This window comes from Myxine glutinosa, chromosome 1 (genome assembly GCF_964187855.1).
Source record: "Myxine glutinosa chromosome 1, kmMyxGlut1.1, whole genome shotgun sequence".
In the NCBI taxonomy this organism is placed as follows: domain Eukaryota; kingdom Metazoa; phylum Chordata; class Myxini; order Myxiniformes; family Myxinidae; genus Myxine; species Myxine glutinosa.
Genome location: NC_136261.1, coordinates 258,148,375 through 258,166,228, shown reverse-complemented (window position 1 = coordinate 258,166,228; position 17,854 = coordinate 258,148,375).

The window sequence follows — 17,854 nt, the reverse complement described above, 5'->3', positions numbered from 1 at the left end:
AATGATGGGATTTCCTCTCAGGCAAGGCACGATCTCTCGCGTCAGGCAACCCTCTTGTGCTGTGCACTCATCACCTCTGTTGGTCTCAAGCCTTCTCTCTTCCCATCTCCTCATGCGCTCTTGCTCTGATGACCCAGCTCTTTGTGACCCTCCTTGTCTCAGCTCAAAGTGCATCTCCCTTTGGACACGCCCTGCCTTGGGTTATATAGGCCCCCGCCCCTCAACCTTTGCGAACCTCCCCGATCGCTCTTCCTCCGCCCTCTCTAGCCAAACCCCTGGCTCATGGTTGGTCGAGAGGGGCTGGCTCACTCCTCCCCTCTATGACGAGGTGGAGACACACCTTTCTTCCCCAACCCTGCCTCGTGGCCAATGGCGGTTATTGGAGGGGAGGTAATATGGGCAATCGAGGCTCGGCAATGACGAGAGGGGATGTAATATGAAATGGAGATTTTTGGGGATGGGAAGGAAAGGGGATCTATTCTCTTTCACTGGTGCAATGGAGTATTTCAATTAATGGAAGACACAGCCTTACGCTAATACACATAATAAGGATATAACTGTCAAAAAAGATATATCGTGTCCTGCATGTATGTTTTATGGACTAACTACGGGAACGCCCTTTGACCTTTATACAACCACAAACGGAGGGAGGAGGGGTGATATTTTACAACAACCTTTTACAACAACATTTTACCACAACAATAAAATAAATAAAAAACCATTCTCATATCCACAACAATATATATATATATATTGTTGCGGAGATGAGGACTGTATTTTTTTGATTGTGTGCTGTATGATTATTATTATTGTTTATTCTGCGCCCCCCTACCTCCGGAGCTGTGTAAAGGTGAAAGGGCATCCAATAATTAGTCCACAAGCATACACATCAGCCAAATAATAGAATACCTCTGTTTGATAGTTATCTCTTATTATGTGTTTTTAGAGTAAGGCTGTGTCTCCCATTAATTGAAATACTCCATTGCACCAGTGAAAGAGATAGATTCCCTTCAATCCCACTCCCAACACTTCCATTCCCCCCTTTTCGTCAATTGCAATTCGCATTGCCAACTGCATGTTGGGCGGTTTTCCCTTCATCCGCCATTGACCACGAGGCAGGGTTGGGGAAGAAAGGCGGGTCCCCACCTCGTCAGAGAGGGGAGGAGTGAACCAGCCCCACTCGACCAACCATGAACAAGGGGTTTGGCTTGAGAGGGCGGGGAGAGAACGTTTGGGGGAGGTTCGCAAAGGTTGAGGGGCGGGGCCTATATAACCCACGGCGGGGGTGTTCCCAAGGGAGATGCACTTTGAGTTGAGACAAGGAGGGACGAAAAAGAGCTGGGTCATCAGAGCAACAGCGCGTAAGGAGGAGAGAACCCGTCACGCCAGACCCCCCCCACCAGCGCATCGGCTCCACCAAGCAGCTCCGACCCGTGATCCCGCGCACACGACAGGCCCGGTGGCATCAGCGGCCGTCGAGGTCCAGCCCGACGTCCCGTGCGGGATCAAGCTCCAGCCAGCTCCGTGCCGTTTCCCCCCTCCAGCCACACACCTCCTGCCAGCAATCCACTCTGCAATTCCCCGCGTGAGTCAGTGTCTTTGTTTGTTCTGTCCTGGGAATAAGTTAAGTCTGTATAACTATAAGCTAGTATTTGCACTGTGTCACCTGCGTCTTATGTGTTGTAAATAAACCTTGATTGCTCCTTTTTGCGTGTGTAAATAATAAATCCAATTACTCTTCTGTCCGTCTTCTCGTTTTATTCCTTTTCCTCTTGCATTTCGTCGTTTTAGTCTTTTTCCCAGATTGGGCAGCTGCGGCGCGATACGGCCAAAGTTCTGGGTGAATCGGGTGAGTCAGGGATCCTGTAACGGTCGCGGCAATACCACCGCTCGGTAAATAACATCTTAATCCGCGATCAGTAACAATTGCTTGTCAGGAGTTGGATTCGGACCTGGGACTAAATTTGTTAGGCCCAAATTTTGGAACACCAATTGTGTTATCAGTAACAATTGGTGTCTGGGAGTGAGATTCGGGGGCCCGAACCAAATTTTTAAAACATCTAAAAAAAAAAAAAATTTGGTCAAAATTTGGAGCGGCCGAAATTTGTTTTGTTTTACAAAACCTGAATTTTGAAATCGCGCCATGGCTGGTCAAGGCGACGGGATGCCGGTGGGAGAGATAGACGGGGTAGAATCGACCCAGGACCTCGGGGAAATGTATGTGGAGGAAAGGGAGGAGGAGAAAAATAGCAATGTGGTTGCGGAGGTTTCAGACGCACAAAATGGCGCTCTCGCGCACGTGGTTGAGGGGGCCACGGTCGCGGAACCAATGAGCGCGGCCCAAATGCAAGCCTTCATGGCCCAATTCATGGTGGAAATGCAGAAAAAAAACGACAGTATGGTACAAATGCAGGCGTCCCTCAACCTGCAGAGTGAGCAAATGAGGGCTCAGGGTGAGCGATTGGAGGGCCAAATGGGGGTAATGGGAAACCAAATGGGGGTAATGGGGAACCGGATGGATGCTCAGGGTGAGCGATTGGAGGGCCAAATGGGGGTAATGAGGGACGAAGCGAGAGGGTACCGGTGAGAAGTTAGACAATAATTTTGAGGGGTTAGACAACGGGATAAAAGAGGTAAAGAATGGGTTAACGGGGGTGGAAAATAGAATGGCTGCCCCAGGAGAATCAGTTAGAGGGGGTAAAAAATGGGTTAATGGGGTTAGAAAATAGGATGGAGGACAAATTGCGGGAGATAGGGGAGCAATCCGCCCGAGAAATTAAACAAATGGGAGAGCAGATAGAGGAGGTAAAAATCGGGGTAGAAACCAAATTGGATGCTCAGAGGGATGAATTGGGACAGATGAGGGTGGCATCTACAAAAGAGATGGAGGAGATGCGACGAGGTGTAAGTGAGGAGGTTTCGGGGCTACGCGAGGAGGTAAAGCGAGGTGAGAAGCGTATGGAGAAAGAAGTGAGGAATAATACGGCTAGGTTACAGGGGGGCATAGAGGATCTGACGGAGGAGGTGGAACAGCTGACGGAGGGACAAACGAAGTTAGTGGAGCAGGTTCAAAGGAACACTGCAGTACTCGGAGGGTTAAAGGCGACACAAAAAGAAATTAAAAATGACTTGATAGCGACACAGAGGCAATGTCAGATGGTACGGGAGGAACTGACAATGAGGGTGGAGGAGGTGACAGAGATAATGGAGACAAAGGACCGGCAGGTGAGGATACACATAGAGACGGTCACGGTAGCCTTAGAGGACGAACTTGAGGAGACGCACCGAGAAATAAAAGAGGTTAAACAAAAATTAGAGGAAGTGGAAGAAGAGGTGAGTGAAATTAAGAAGGGACGAACAGAAACTAAAAGAGAAATCCAGGAGGAGGTGATGGAATATGTGCAAGGTCGGTGCTCAACTCATGATGTGATGCTCACTAACCGAATAAAGAGTTTGCAGGTGGCAAAGGAGGTGCGACGACAAGGTACGGAGGTGAGTGGCAATGTATATGATGTGAGGAAAGCTTCAGTCGGCTTGGGGATTGGTTTGGATCCGGGTGTTCGTGAAAGGCCGTTGGTGAAGTGTGCGACAGGTCTGGTGTGCGAAAAAAGAGGTGTGCGAGAATGTCCGACCATGGGGTGTGTGAGGAAAAAGTGCACGCCGAGGAGTGAGTGTGCCGTCAAGAGTGAGTTGGTCGAAGCGCGTGTGCGAGGGGGTACATGGAAGCGCGGTGTGGTGAGTGTTACGGAGGAAGTAACGAGAGAGTGTACACCTGTGGTGAGTGTTACAGAGGATGTAACGAGGAAGTGTACGCCTGTGGTGAGTGTTACAGAGGATGTAACGGGAGAGTGTGCGCGAGAAAGGTGTGTAACGGACGGGTGCATGAGGAAAGAGTGTGCCGTCGAGAGTAAGGGTGAGTGCGCTGTCAAGAATGGAGGTGGAAGTAGTGAGAATAACACGGAGCGTGAGTTGGTTGTGACAGGTGAGCGAGGATGTACACCTGGAATGGAAGGATGCACACCTGGAATGGTAGAGCGTGAGTGGGAATGCACGCTGGAATTGGTAGTGAGGCACGTGGTTGGGTGTGCGAGTGAGAGCATACCTGTGATTGTCACAGAGGAGGTGACCGAGGAGGGGGCGTGAAGAGGTGTGTTGGTGAGGTGTGCGAGCGACGAATGTGTGCCAAGGTGTTCGGTGGTCAGGTGTGTGACCAAGTCGGTGAGCGGAATGAGTGTACCGAGGTGTGTAAGAAAAGGTACGACGAGGAGCATGGAAACGGCTGCATGTATGAGCAAGAAAGGGGTAGCGTATGCATGTAAGCATCCAGGTGAAGCATCGACGGTAACCGGGTTAAAGGTTAGAACGACTTATAGCCGAATCGGGCCCTCGGTGCGCTTCGGGCAGCTTCGCGTGCCGCGAGGACCAGCGGGGATCCGAACCACGGCGGTTTCGAAAGAACCGCCGTACGCGATCCACGCTGTGCCTCGCTTGGAACGGCCGCGTCCGGGCTCCACTAGGCGGAGCGGGCAGCCTGATAGGAAGGGTCGTCATGGCGACCACTTTCTATTGAGACGTGCCGGCAGGTCGAGATCGGGACATTGGATGGCTCCACGCCGAGGTGGTGCGTGGGATCTCGGCACGGGTAAGCCCCCGTCCCTGCCACGAATGCGGGACGTATCCAGCCGCTGGCACAAAAGAACCCGCATTCATGGCTCGGCTGTACGAAGCCGGGCTGTAGACGTGAATTGGCGCACCGAGAGGATGTAATAAGTAGACGGGTGATGAGGTTAGTGTTTTGGACGCAAAATTAGAAAAAGGCGAAATTTGATGATTGGTACGGTGATTGGCAGATGATTGGCAGAATTTTTGATTGGTTGGATTTAGGTGTGCGAAATTGATAGTGAGAGACCCCCGATGTGGTGGGATGGCAAATCCACCATCCCTCACAGACAGGTGGGGCAAATGCGCTATAGCTTGGGTGTGTATGGCAGTGAAAACTAGCCCGGGTGGGTTAGGATATTGTGTGTAGGGACCTAGAAGATGACATTAGGTAACGTTAAGGTTAGTTAGTGACTGATACCTGTAGTGGGGACACAGGTAGATTAGTATGGATGATAATGACGTGGTATGTGCTTAGTTTAAAGGGAAGACGGGGAGCACTAAGTTAGCAGGGTAACAGGTAGATGAGATGATGCCGTGTGTGTGAGGATTGAACAGGTGTGATTGCACAGGTGTGCAACTGAACAGGTGTGTGGAGCAGTGTATGAGTGAGTGAAGGTGATTGTGTATTGTGCTGACCCAATGGTCCAGGAAGAGGAGGAGGGTGCAGGTGGCACCAGGTATGATTGCACAGGTGTGCAACAACAGGTGTATGTGGCTGTGTGGAATAAATGGTAGTGTGGAATAAATGGAGTATTGGAATGGATGGTCGTGGAGTGAGTATGGTGGAAATTGTGGAGTGGAGTGGATGGTGCGAAGGGTGAATGGGGGAAGAGTGGACCCCCATCACGGATACCCGGGGCAGGTAGTGTAAGTGTTAGGGAGAGGGTATAGGTAAATTGTGGTTGGATATTGGCATCTGTGGTGCGGGTGAAAGAATGGTCTTTGGATGGGTGCATTAGTGTTGTGGAAATGGCTGGGCGTGTAGCCTTTTAGTGTGTGTAGTTGGTTGGGCGCTCCACCACTGTGAGGATGTCGGCCAGGTGAGGCCGCAGGTGGGCTCTGGGAGCCGGTAGTAGTTGTTGTGGATGGGGCCCGAGGATCCGGAGGACGGACCCGGGTAGCCCAGTGCCAGAGGGCACCGAGTGGGGTGACAGAGCCAGGAGGGGCTTTCCCCAGTTAGTTAGGTTAGGGTGAGGAGCTAGGTAAGCTCGGGTGGCAACTACAGTGGTGGAGGTGTGCAGGTGGGTAGACCTGCTGGGAGAGCTACACGTCGCAGCCCAGAAATTGTGCGAGGGCACCGGGAGATGAATCGGGGGAGTGAGACCCCAAATTGAGAAGCACCACAGTTTGATCAATGGGAATTGGTTTTTAGAACCCATAGTGTAAGTTGGCCAATGGATTGGCAGGGAAAGACCCCGGGTAGTGTAAAGTGTGTTAATGTCATTTAGAAAGTAGTTAGGATGAAGTCTCCTCGCACCATCTGCATCCACTCACCTGAGGTGACAGGTACTCCACACCATGCCATGTTTTGATTATTTTTTATGATGCAAATGTTTGGATTGTGAGACGCATCATGACGTGGGTGTGACATTGTGCTTTGATGTTCCATCTCTTCCTCCTTATGAGGATTGATGATGAATTTGGTGATGGCAAATTTTGAAGTAGAGGGATTGTGGAGACGAATTTGGTATAGGAGAAATATGGGGAAGACGTGACAGTAGTGACAAATTTGTAAATGGGTAGATTTTGTAAATATGGGGTAAGGGCAAGGGTAGTGTAGGTGACAGGGGGGTGACGTACGGTAGGGACGAGCTTTCTCACTTCGCCCTCCGTACGCATTTCGCCTTGCATTGCCTTATTGATGTGTACCCTTGTGACCTTACCCCTCGCTCAATTGTCCCTTTTGTCTCCCACATGACCTGTGCGCTATGGGGCGCCGAGGGGAGCATGCGTGAGTCGGCCATTGTGCGCCCGGAACTCTCAGAACCAGCTGTCTGCATCGATGCACCACATTATGGACCACATGTCTGTGGCCGAGCACCACCTATGGACCCCATGGGTTGGGGCATGGCCCCTCTGCTGGAACCGGCCATGAGGGCCCGAAATCTTGCTGGCGGACCTTGGCCACAGGGCACCGATGCCACACAGGTGAAGCACACGTAGTCGGCCCTGTGGGCCATAAATAAAAGAAAATAAAAAGGACACATTGGGCACACTTTATTGCAAATAGGCCGCCAGTAAGAAAATGAAAGAATGACAACATCTGGAAGAACAAATAATAATAACCAGCAGAGGGAGCCGAAGAGCAAGAGATCACCTGCAGGGTTAGGGGTTGTTGATTTATTTTTTATTGTTGAACATTGATGAACAATGGTGACTGCACCGATTGGTGCTTGGGTGTGTATTGGTGCGTTTTTGGGTGCTTTCATGGTGCATTGATGCAGAGCAGACTGTCTCCCCCCAGAAAGAACAATCACAGGTCCTGGGTTAGTCTTATAAATAAAAGCAGAGTCATTGTAAATAATGCTTCCCACCGTCAGTGTGTAGTTTGAAGACCATTCCGCAATTCGGTTAACTGTGGGCGTAAGTCTGTTAGGCAGGGTGCAATGGAGCAGCGGGACACATTTATTTATGTTTTATAACTGTCGCACTCAGGGTCAGGTTAAAAGTAGAGGGAACTACACCTACGTGTCACACTAAATAAAAAGTTGTAGGCCCGGGACGCGCGTAAGAGGAGGAGGGTGCAGTGTTGCGGATATGAGGACTGTATATATTTTTTGATTGTGTGAATTATTATTATTGTTTATTCTGCGCCCCCTGCCTCCGGAGCTGTGTAAAGGTGAAAGGGCATCCCATAATTAGTCCACAAGCATACACGTCAGCCAATAATAGAATACCCCTGTTCGATAGTTATATCTTATTCTGTGTTTTAGGGTAAGGCTGTGTCTCCCATTAATTGAAGTACTCAATTGCACCAGTGAAAGAGAATAGATCCCCTTTCATTCCCATCCCCAAAATCTCCATTTCCTTTCACATCCCCTTTCGTCATTGCCAAGCCTCGATTGCCAATTACATCCCCTCCAAAACCACCATTGAACATGTGCTCGGGTCGGGGAAGAGGGGCGTGCCCGCCCGTCGTCATCAAGGGCGGAGCCAGAGGGTCGCGTGACCAACCAGGGCCGAGGTGAGCACACCGATGGGCGTGTCCAAAAGGCCGGCGGCTTGATCGCCGGAGGCGCTATAAAGGCGCGCGCGCAAGTGACCAAGAAAGAGTCGGTGGTGAGAAGTCGGTGGTGAGAAGTCGGTGGTGAGGAGTCGGTGGCAAGGAGTGAGTGGACCAAGAGTCGGTGGTGAGGAGTGAGTGGACCAAGAAAGAGAAAGAGTGGTTGGACCAAGAAAGAGAAAGAGTGGTTGGACCAAGAGAGAAAGAGTGGTTGGACAGGGAGACGTGCAAGAGTGTTGTTGAGTTGAGGGTTTGGACCAGACGAGTCAGACGAGTCCTGGCAAAGCAAGCGGCGGCCACAGCAGCAACAACACCCAACAGCCGCTTGGGGCCTGGACGGCGGTTTTGAGCAGGACCGCGAAGGAACGGCGGCTGCTAAACGCGCCGATCGTGCTGCAGGACCCCCTTGGACCTTCCTCTCCCTCCAGCCATCCACCTCCTGCCTTTCCACCCTTCTTGTGTACGTGAGTTTGTTTTGTTTGTTCTGTCCCTGGGTTAATTAAGTCTGTATAAGCTAGTATTTGCACTGTGTCACCTGCGTCTTATGTGTTGTAAATAAACGTGACTGCTTTCTTTTTGCTTGTGTGTATAATAAATCAAATTACTCTGCTGTCCGTCTTCTCGTCTTATTCCTTTTCCTCTTTGCATTTCGTCGTTTTAGTCTTTTCCAGATTGGGCAGCTGCGGTGCGATACGGCCAAAGTTCTGGGTGAATCGGGTGAGTCGGGAACAACTGTTCGGTCGTCGCGGAGCCTTCGCTCGGCAAACAACATCCTAAACCGCGATCAGTAATAATATATGTATATATATATATATATATATATATATATATATACTATATACTATATATATATATATAGATATATACAGTCATCCCTCGCTATATCGCGGTTCACTTTTCGCGGCTTCGGTACATCGCGGGTTTTTCTCGCTAGTATATGTAAAATTATATCGCCGATTTTTCGCTATATCGCGGGATTTTGCGGTATAAAATGTATTATTTATTATATACTATTATTTTAAATATTTTTGTGGTAAAATAAGCATTTACTAGCCTAAAAAATTAAAAAAACGTAAAAAAATAAGAAAAATACAGTAATTAAAACATATTACAAGAAATAAAATACTGTACATAGTGTACAGTAGAAGGAGAGACAAAGAGTCGTGCGTATGGAAAACGCAGATGCGGGCAGCTTCCATTTGCGCTAGTTACCCACGTAATGGGTAACTGTAATGCTCTTTCTGGCTGTGCAGTACATTCATCATCGTCATCCCCTTCATCATCATCAGTACTGCACAGCTAATTCATCATCATCTTCATCACGCAAGTTGTAGTATTGAAGAGCCGGGGCTCTTGCTTGATACGGACGAAATGACGGGCAAGACACAAACTCGTCCGAGAAGATATTTATTCTCAAAACCAACTCGGGAACACTGAAAAGCCCATTTATCGGGCTGCATTATAAAGCACAACCAGAAACCGAAAGCCACGCCTCTCAAGCGTGGCGTGCTTCGGTGGTCACGTGATCAACAGGTGTAGCTGATTATACCCGCAAAGCGCGGCACGCTTTGGCGGTCACGTGACCAGCCATTCTGGCACCGGGGATCCCCGCCGGTGACGTCACCGGCTGGAGCAAGGAGATTCTGATGCTGGTCTTGCTTGGGGAACCCATGGGTCGCTATAGTATCTTCAATCGTGAGTACCCATTAGAATTTTATATGTTGTTAAAATTACGTATGTTTAAGAGTGTAAAAAGTGTTTAAGAGTATAGGAAGTGTTTATAAGAGTATGGGAAAGGTTAATAAGAGTGTGGGAAAGGTTAATAAGAGTGTGGGGAGGGTCATAAAGCTTTAAAATATATATAAATAATAAAATAAAAATATGGTCGCTACTTCGCGGATTTTCGTCTATCGCGGGGGGTTCTGGAACGTAACCCCCGCGATAAACGAGGGATCACTGTATATATATATATATAATATACTATATATATATATATATATTATATATATATATATATATATATATATATATATATATATTGTTGCAGATATGAGATTGGCCTCCATCCATATCCGCTTGTAAATATTCCCCTATTTCCTCCATACTTCCCAACTATCCCCAATCCCCCATTCCCTAGTCCCATTTTCTGTAAACAACACTCTGTAGACCCGACCTTCCCCTATTTCCCCCATTAAATGTCGCATCCAGATTAAATGTCGCATCAGGTCCACCGCATCTCACGTAGACAACTATAGGACATCTTGCTAGTTATTCTTAGTCAATGTCAGTTAAGGACTCGTTTCCATTAATTCTGACTCTTCGTTGCACCAGAATGTGATTGTATGGCACCGTTAGGAAGTTTAGGACCTCCCAATACCTCCCCGCAGCTCTTCCTCACGGTTCAGCAACAACAACAACAACAGCAACAACAACGGCGGCGGCGCGGGGAGTGCGCGTCCTCACTCCGGCTTGGTTAGCCGCCATCGAGCATGTGCTCGATGGGGTTACCACGTAGGGGCTCGCTGTCAGCTCCTCGTCAAGGGCTGAGCCCGGTAACCCCCCGCACCCAATAGAAGCGGCGGACCGATCCCATCTGGGGCGGAGCTAACGAGCCGAGGGCGTGTCACTCCCCGCTGAGCATGCGCAGGAAGAGGGAGGTGACGTCAGATGCGCGCTGAACTTGAAGCGAGAAGGACGCCACCTCCGAGCGCTGTGACACCTCCCTGCATCTTTTGGACCGAGCTGTATCCTGTCCCTGAGCCAAGGGTGCACCTTGTGCTATCGACTGCCTGTCCTTCCCTGCCATCAATCCCTGTGTAAGTCAGTCTTGTCCCGTTTGTCTGTGGTCTGTCGGGGATAAGATAAGACTGTAACTAAGTGCCTATCTCTTCTGTGTCTTTCCCTCATTACCTTGTAATCTACCCTTCTTTTCCACCACTAATTATATCCTCCTCCGGAGGTCTTGAGAACTGTACCCCCTTGCGTCGTGTCATTTATCCCAGTCGTTGTGTCCTTTCCAAATCATTGATTTAGCATAGCGCGACTTGGTCAATGTCGGGTGGAATCGGGGTCTAGTCGGGGAATAACTGTTAGGTCGCGGCAATACCACCGCTCGGTAAATAACATCTTAATCCGCGATCCGTAACAATATATATATATATATATATATATCTATATATATATATATATATCTATATATATATATATATATCTATATATATATATATATATATATATATATTTATATATATATATATGTATATATATATATATATATATATATATATATTGTTACTGATCGCGGATTAAGATGTTATTTACCGAGCGGTGGTATTGCCGCGACCCTAACAGGATCCCCGACTCACCCGATTCCACCCAAACGTTGGCCGGGTCGCACCACAGCTAGTCAATAGGGAAAAGACAAAGGCGACGAATGCAAAGAGGAAAACGAAGGCAAAGAAAGGTTTGGAAATACTACTGAATTTATTGACTATTTACACACAAGCAAAAAGAAAGCAGTCACGTTTATTTACAAGCACATAAGACGCAGGTGACACGGGGAAAATACTAGCTTATACAGACTTAATTAACCCAGGGACAGAACAAACAAAACAAACTCACGTATACAAGAAGGATGGAATGGAATGAATGTTGGAAGGAGGAATGGGAAGGTTCAGCTGGGGCAGATGGTTCGGGCTTGATCCCGCACGGGACGTCGGCTGGACCTCGACGGCCACCGATGCCACCGCTATTTGGTCCCCGCGGGGTAACGGGGTTGAAGCTGCCTGGTGGAGTCAACGCTGCCTCTCTGGCTCAGCTCAGGGCGCGTCTGCCGTCTCTGGCGCAACTGCTGGTAATGGCCCTTGGCACCTTCTCTCTCTTGGCCCTGGTGTCTCCTCACCATTGACAACTCAACGCAACCAACGCAACCACTGACCCTCCTCTGGCAACCGACTCAGACCAACTCACTACTCACTTCCGTTTGCGCCTTTTATAGCGCCTCCAGCGATTACGCCGCCGGCGTTTTGGACACGCCCATCGGGGTGCTCACACCTCGGCCCTGGTTGGTCGCGCGACCCTCGGGCTCCGCCCTGGATGACGACGGGCGGGCACGCCCCTCCTCCCCCGCTATGACGAGGTGGAGACACGCCTTTCTTCCCCCAACCCTGCCTCGTGGTCAATGGCGGATGAAGGGAAAACCGCCCAACATGCAGTTGGCAATGCGAATTGCAATTGACGGAAAGGGGGGGAATGGAAGTGTTGGGAGTGGGAATGAAGGGAATCTATCTCTTTCACTGGTGCAATGGAGTATTTCAATTAATGGAAGACACAGCCTTACACTAATACACATAATAAGGATATAACTGTCAAAAAAAGATATATCGTGTCCTGCATGTATGTTTTATGGACTAACTACGGAACGCCCTTTGACCTTTATACAACCACAAACGGAGGGAGGAGGGGTGATATTTTACAACAACCTTTTACAACAACATTTTACCACAACAATAAAATAAAAAAACATTCTCATATCCACAACACTGCACCCTCCTCCCCTTAGGCACGTCCCGGGCCTATAACTTTTACCTTAGTGTGGCACGTAGGTGTAGTTCCCTCTACTTTTAACCTGACCCTGAGTGCGACAGTTTTAAAACATAAATAAATGTGTCCCGCTGCTCCATTGCACCCTGCCTAACAGACTTACGCCCACAGTTAACCGAATTGCGGAATGGTCTTCAAACTATACACTGACGGTGGGAAGCATCTATCTATAATTCCAGTAATCTCTGTCTGTACGTTTGTCTGTGACCGCTGTTTCTCGACAACCACGGGGTCCGATATACTTTTAACTTGCCAGGTATATTGCTGGGGACCCGAGGATGTGCCTTTTCAAGGTTTCATATTAATCGGACAATTACTTACCGAGCTATGTCCAAAAAACGATTCAACCAATCAGAGAGCAGCGAACGATGTCGCGTGTGCCGAACGTGGCGGGCACACTCTGCCTCGGATGGCACATTTGAGAGCGTATTCATTTATTTCACGTTTGCAAACTATGTTGGCGTTAAACTATGTTTTACAACTAATAAAAACGAATTTGCGTTTCATTCGCTTTCCTGCGCGTTTGTGCACGCGATGGCGATTTCTTTACCAAACTCCGGAAGCCGTTCGCTTTGGACCAAACCATTGCATGTAAATAGAGGGGGGGGATTGTCACCACTCGCAAGCCGTTCGCTTTGGACCAAACCATTTCATGTAAATAGAGGGGGGGGGATATAATTTTAGATATAGATATAGTACGGGCATGCCCTAGTTATTTACAATGACGCTATTTTTATTTACAAAACTAACCCAGGACCTGTGATTGTTCTTTCTGGGGGGGAGACAGTCTGCTCTGCATCGACGCACCATTAAAGCACCCAAAAACGCACCAATACAAACCGAAGCACCAATCGGTGCAGTCACCATTGTTCATCAATGTTCAACAATAAAATAAATTCAACAACCCCTAACCCTGCAGGTGGTCTCTTGCTCTTCGGCTCCCTCTGCTGGCTATTATTATTTTCCTGGTGTTGTCATCTTCCTTTGCTGGCGGCCTATTTGCACTATTAAAATGCACCCAACGTGTCCATTTTTATTTGCTTTATTTATGGCCCACAGGGCCGACTACGTGTGGTTCACCTGTGGGGCATCGGTGCCCTGTGGCCAAGGTCCGCCAGCAAGATTTCAGGCCCTCATGGCCGGTTCCAGCAGAGGGGCCATGCCCCAACCCATGGGGTCCATAGGTGGTGCTCGGTCACAGACATGTGGTCCATAATGTGGTGCATCGATGCAGACAGCTGGTTCTGGGAATTTCGGGCGCACGATGGCCGACCCACGCACGCTCCCCTCGGCACCCAATGGCGCACAGGTCATGTGGGAGACAAAAGGGGAAAGATAATTGAGCGAGGGGTAAGGTCACAAGGGTACACATCAATAAGGCAATGCAAGGCGAAATGCGTACGGAGGGCGAAGTGAGAAAGCTCGTCCCTACCGTACGTCACCCCCCTGTCACCTACCCTACCCTTGCCCTTACCCCATATGTACAAAAATCTACACATTTGCAAATTCGTCACTACTGTCACGTCTTCCCCATATTTCCCCTATACCAAATTCGTCTCCACAATCCCTCTACTTCAAAATTTGCCATCCACCAAATTCATCATCAATCCTCATAAGGAGGCAGAGATGGAACATCAAAGCACAATGTCACACCCACGTCATGATGCGTCTCACAATCCAAACATTTGCACAGTAAAAAATAATCAAAACATGGCATGGTGTGGAGTACCTGTCACCTCAGGTGAGTGGGTGCAGATGGTGCGAGGAGATCCTTCATCCTAACTATCCTCTAAATGATGTTAACACACTTTACACTACCCGGGGTCTTTCCCTGCCAATCCATTGGCCACTTACACTGTGGGTTCTAAAAACCAATTCCCATTGACCAAACTGTGGTGCTTCTCAATTTGGGGTCTCACTCCCCCGATTCATCTCCCGGTGCCCTCGCACAATTTCTGGGCCGCGACGTGTAGCTCTCCCATCAGGTCTACCCACCTGCACACCTCCACCACTGCAGTTGCCACCCGAGCTTACCTAGCTCCTCACCCTAACCTAACTAACTGGGGACAGCCCCTCCTGGCTCTGTCACCCCATGGTGCCCTCTGGCACTGGGCTACCCGGGTCCATCCTCCGGATCCTCGGGCCCCATCCACAACAACTACTACCGGCTCCCAGAGCCCACCTGTGGCCTCACCTGGCCGACATCCTCACAGTGGTGGAGTGCCCAACCAACTACACACACTAACAGGCTACACGCCCAGCCATTTCCACAACACTAATGCACCCATCCAAAGACCATTCTTTCACCCGCACCACAGATGCCAATATCCAACCACAATTTACCTGTACCCTCTACCTAACACTTACACTACCCGCCCCGGGTATCCGTGATGGGGGTCCACTCTTCCCCCATTCACACCTTCGCACCATCCACTCCACTCAACAATTTCCACCATACTCACTCCACGACCATCCATGCCAATACTCCATACCATTTATTCCATACACCTGTCCTTCATACACCTGTCGTTGCACACCTGTGCAATCCTACCTGGTGCCACCTGCACCCTTCTCTCCCCAAGCGCATTCGCGCTGATCCACACACTTACTACTCATACACTGCTCCACACACCTGTTCAGTTCTCACACAGCATCATCTCATCTAACTACTCCCCTATGAAACTTGCGCTTCCCAGTCGTCCCTTTAAACTGTTGCGCTCCCACGTCATTATCATCCATACTAATCTACCTGCGTCCCCACTACAGGTATCAGTCACTAACTAAACTTAACGTTACCTAATGTCAATCTCTTCTAGATCCCTACAATATAACCTAACCCACCCGGGCTAGTTTTCACTGCCATACACCCCATAAACTAGTGCGCATTTGCCCCACCTTCTGTGAGGGATGACAGAGTTGCCATCCCACCACATCGGGGCATCTCTCACTACCATCCCCCCAGTCCTCTGACGCTACGAGCCCCCGTCGCAAGAGGTACTGGGTCCTGCCTCGGCATCTAGAGCCGAGGCGATCCATGAGGGTGCCTGCTCGCCGGCATAAGGTCTTATCCGGTCGGCATGGACGATCCGAGGGGGGGTCCGTGGCCCCATTTTGATCTTAATGACCACGTCACAGATTTGCGACAGGACGACTCCTGGGCCTTGCCAGGGGGAGGTGAGTTTTGGGCACCTTCCCTTCCGCCTCCGGGGATTAAAGAACCAAATCTTCATCCCCGGAGCGTATTGACTCCCCTGGCTCCGGTCGTCGTACCTGCGTTTCATCTTGGCCCCCGCCAGATGGAGCTGGCGGCGGGCGAAGGCATGGACCCGCTCCATGCCTTCCTCCAGGTGACGTGCGTAACCCTCCCTCGGCGGTGTATCCGTGGTGTCTGGCACGGGACCGCATAGCAAGTCGGCGGGAGCCCGTAACTCCCGCCCATACATAAGCAACGCTGGACTGCATGCGGTGGCCCCGTGCTGGCTAGTTCGGTAGGCCATCAACAGGTACGGGAGATGTTCGTCCCAGTCATCCTGACGGGTGGTGGTGAACAATGCCAGTTGTTGTATCAATGTTCTGTTGAACCGTTCCACCATCCCGTCAGATTGTGGCCGCAAGGGCGTGGTTCTTGTTTTCCGAATTGACAGGAGTCTGCACACATCTTTTAGTAATTGGCTCTCAAAATTTCGTCCCTGATCGGTGTGCAGCTCCTGTGGAATCCCGTGCCGACATACAAATCCTTCTACGAAGGCCTGTGCTACCACCCCTGCTTCTTGGTTGGGGAGGGCATAGGCCTCCGGCCACTTGGTGAAATAGTCCATTACAACGAGGATATACTTATTACCTTGGCGGGTGCGGGGCAGCGGTCCTAGAATATCCATAGCCACCCGCTCAAGGGGGGCCCCCACCTGATGTAATTGAAGGGGGGCCCTCATCCTCCGTGCTGGTCCCTTTTTGGCAGAACAGGCGTCGCATCTCCGACACCAGTCCTGTATGTCGCGCCCCATATTCACCCAATAGAACCTCCGGCGGACCCGAGATATTGTCTTTGTCCTGCCCAAATGGCCGCCGGAGCGGGTACCATGCACCTGTTGCAATATGACGTTCTTGAATTTGTCAGGGACTATCACCAGCCAGGAAGTTCTATCAGAGGGAACCTCCACCCACTTGCGATACAAGATGTTGCCTTTCAATTCCAGGGTCTGCCACTGAGCCCAATACGCCTTTGTTTGCGCCCCGAGGGGGGTGACCTCTTCCCCCTTTGGTCTTTGCCCCAATTTGACCCAATTGAACACTGGCCCCAGGACAGGATCCTCCTGCTGGGCCGTGCTCCATGCCAAATCTCCAAATTCCGCGTCCGCGGTTAGTGGCAAAATTGGCCCTCTCACCCGGGTTGCCCGGACGACGAGAATCGGGGCAGAATCGCCCAATTGCTCCCGCTCCTCGTGTCTCGCACAAAATTTACAGTTTTCCCCCAGACAAGGACGCCGAGAGAGTGCGTCCGCATTACCATGGGCCTTCCCGGCCCTATGGGCCACATCAAAATCGTACTGCTGCAACATTTCCAGCCACCTTGCAATTTGGCCCTCCGGTTCCTTGAACCGAAGGAGCCATTGCAAGGAGGAATGGTCAGTTCTAACCAAAAATTTCCGCCCGTACAGGTACGGGTGGAAATGGTTCATGGCAGCTAGCATGGCCAATAACTCTTTGCGAGTGACGCAATAATTTCGCTCGGGCCTACTTAAGGCCCGACTATAGTAACCAATCACTCTCTCCACGCCCTCCTGTGTCTGAGACAAAACTGCGCCCAATCCTTCCTGGCTCGCATCCGTGTCCAGGGTAAATGCCCCGTCACTAGTGGGGTAAGCTAGAAGGGGTGCGGATGTTAGACACCCCTTCAATTTTTGGAAGGCCTCGTGGCACTCCCGTGTCCAATTAAATCGCGTCCCCTTCTCCGTAAGCCGGTGGAGGGGACGGGCCAACTCCGCAAATTTCGCCACAAAGCGCCGGTAGTAGGAGCAGAGTCCCAAAAATCCCCGCACCTCCTTGATGGTACGTGGTGCGGGCCACTCCTCTACCGCTTTAATTTTGTCTGGGTCCGTTTTTACCCCCTCGCGGCCGATCACGTGACCTAGATAGGCCACCTCTCTTGCAAACAAAGTGCACTTACTCGGGTTCAGCTTCAACCCTGCCTGTCTGAGGCACCCGAACACCTGGTCCAAATTAGCTACTGCCTGGGGGAACGTTTTGGCATGTACTAGGACGTCATTAAAAATTTGGTTCGGGCCTCGTATCTCACTCCCAGACACCAATTGTTACGGTCCGCGGTTAAGGATGTTGGTTTGCCGAGCGGATGGCACCGCGACCTAA